Consider the following 2,500-nt stretch of genomic DNA (forward strand, 5'->3'; position numbering starts at 1 on the left):
GGGAATATCTGTGGAAGAATTCTGTGAAACTCGCAACATGTCACAGTATTAAAGAAAACTGCTTTAAGATGATGTATAGACGGTATATGACTCCAAAAAAATTTTTTTTTAGCAAAGATGGACAACACGATGCCAGATAGGTGTTGGGAATGTAAAAAGCATGAAGGCTCTTTCTACCATATGCGGTGGACTTGTGAAAGGGCTAAAAATGTTTCGGCAGATGATTCAGCAAGAGATTTCTAAGATTTTGGGATATGAATTCAAGAAAGCGGCAGAGGCTTTTCTGCTGGGATGACAAATGGAAAAATTTCCAAAAGAAGATAGGACTTTAATATGGTACTTGCTCTCAGCTGCTAGGACATTGTATGCGCAGCTGTGGAAGCAAGAAAAAATACCAGAGAAATGGGCTCGGATTACAAAAGTCATGTCATGGAGTGAAATGGACAAATTAACGAGCAAACTAAGAGGCTATGATTTGGAACTTTTTAAGTTGGAGTGGAGGAAATGCAGAAGATAGGTAGAAAAAGAGTGGAAAATAAAAGGACATTGGACAATCTTTGAGGATGATGAAGATTTTTAAAATAAGAATATAACTTTCGGGTGCTTTTTATTTATTTATTTTTCTTAGCAGTTAAGGGTACCTTTAATATTTGCTTTTTTTTAAGACAATAACACTGGCGGGGGTCAAGTAACGGAGGGAGGGGTGGGGGGAAAGTAAGATGTGGGGTAGAAAGATCTTTCTTTTACTTTCAGCTTTTATAAGTTGTAGATATAGTTCCGCTACCATATGTTACTAATAAAACTGCTTATACAAAGAAAGACTCCCGAGAGAGAAAAAAACAAAAACAAAACCTAGCAACGATGAATAACCAGATGCCTGAGAGGTGTTGGGAACGCAAAAAAAAAACAAAAAAAAAAACCACGAAGGCTCTTTCTACCGCATGTGGTGGACTTGTCAAAGAGCTGAAATATTTCGGCGGTTGATTCAGCGAGAGATGTCTACTATCTCGGGATATGCGTTTAACAAAGTTGCAGGGGCTTTTCTGTTGGGGTTATGGAAAAAATCTCCAAAAGAAGATAGAGCTTTGATCCGGCACTGGCTCTCGGCTGCTAGGACATCGTACGCGCAGTCGTGGAAGCGAGAAGAAATACCAGAGAAATGGGATCGGATCATAAAAGCCATGGCGTGGAGCGAAACGGACCAATTGAGAGGCTATGATTTCGAAGGTCTTAAGATGGAGCGGAAGAAGTTCGGAAGGTACGTCGAGAAAGAGGGGAAAATAAGAGGGAGGATGACGGTTAAGTTTTTTGTCTCCTTCTTTGTTTTCAAAAGCAAGAATATAACTTCCGGTCAAGGGTACCTTTAATATTTGTTTTTCTTACACCTGTCGCCAGGGACGTTTCTCCCCTGGTCTACCGACGGCAACCGGAAGGGGGGAAACGGCCCCCGCGAGGCCGACCGTCGGTTCCGGGAGGTCGGCCTCGCCCGCGGCGTCGCCCCGGTCTCGCGGCCGGACGGCGGGACGGCTTGGCCGCGAAAAGGGGAAGGCCGGGAGGTTGACAGCGGCGGGGGGACCGTCCGCGGCGCCGGCTCTCCGGGGCTGCCGGCAGAGCAGGCCGCCGCTTCGCGGGGTCCCCTTGGCCCGAAAGCGAGCGGGCCCGTCTCTGGGGAAAAGCCCGGCGGGGAGGCCTGGTCTACCGCCGGAAACCCGAAGGGGGGAAACGGCCCCCGCGAGGCCGACCGTCGGTTCCGGGAGGTCGGCCTCGCCCGCGGCGTCGCCCCGGTCTCGCGGCCGGGCGGCGGGACGGCTTGGCCGCGAAAAGGGGACGGCCGGGAGGTTGACAGCGGAGGGGGACCGTCCGCGGCGCCGGCTCTCCGGGGCTGCCGGCAGAGCAGGCCGCCGCTTCGCGGGGTCGCCTTGGCCCGAAAGCGAGCGGGCCGGTCTCTCGGGAAAGCCCGGCGGGGAGGCCTGGTCTACCGCCGGAAACCCGAAGCCGGGAAACGTCCCTCGCGAGGCCGACCTTCGGTTCCGGGAGGTCGGCCTCGCTCGCGGCGTCGCCCCGGTGCCGCGGCCGGTCGCGGGCCGGCTCCGAGCCGAAACGGGAGCCGGCCCGAGCTTTGCAGGGAGAGGGGCGCTGAAGAGTTTTCGCCGCTGGCCGCGCGCCCCCCCCCCCCCCGCCGCACCGGGCGGTCGCGGTTCCGAAGGCTCCCTTAGCGCGAGAGCGAGCGGATGCCGCCGCGGGAAGAGGCCGGCCGGGGAGGCCTGTTCTACCGCCGGAGAACCGAAGGGGGGGGGGAAACGTCGCTCGCGAGGCCGACCGTCGGTTCCAGGAGGTCGGCCTCGCCCGCGGCGTCGCCCCGGTCTCGCGGCCGGAGGGTAGGGACGGCTTTGCCGCGAAAAGGGGACGGCCCCTCCACCCTTCGAAAACGGGAGATCTGGGCATCGCGGCCGGCGGGGGGGGCGGGGTCGGGACTTCCCCCCGAAATCGCGATCGGAGG

Source organism: Heteronotia binoei, unplaced genomic scaffold (genome assembly GCF_032191835.1).
Source record: "Heteronotia binoei isolate CCM8104 ecotype False Entrance Well unplaced genomic scaffold, APGP_CSIRO_Hbin_v1 ptg001753l, whole genome shotgun sequence".
Classification (NCBI taxonomy): Eukaryota; Metazoa; Chordata; class Lepidosauria; order Squamata; family Gekkonidae; genus Heteronotia; species Heteronotia binoei.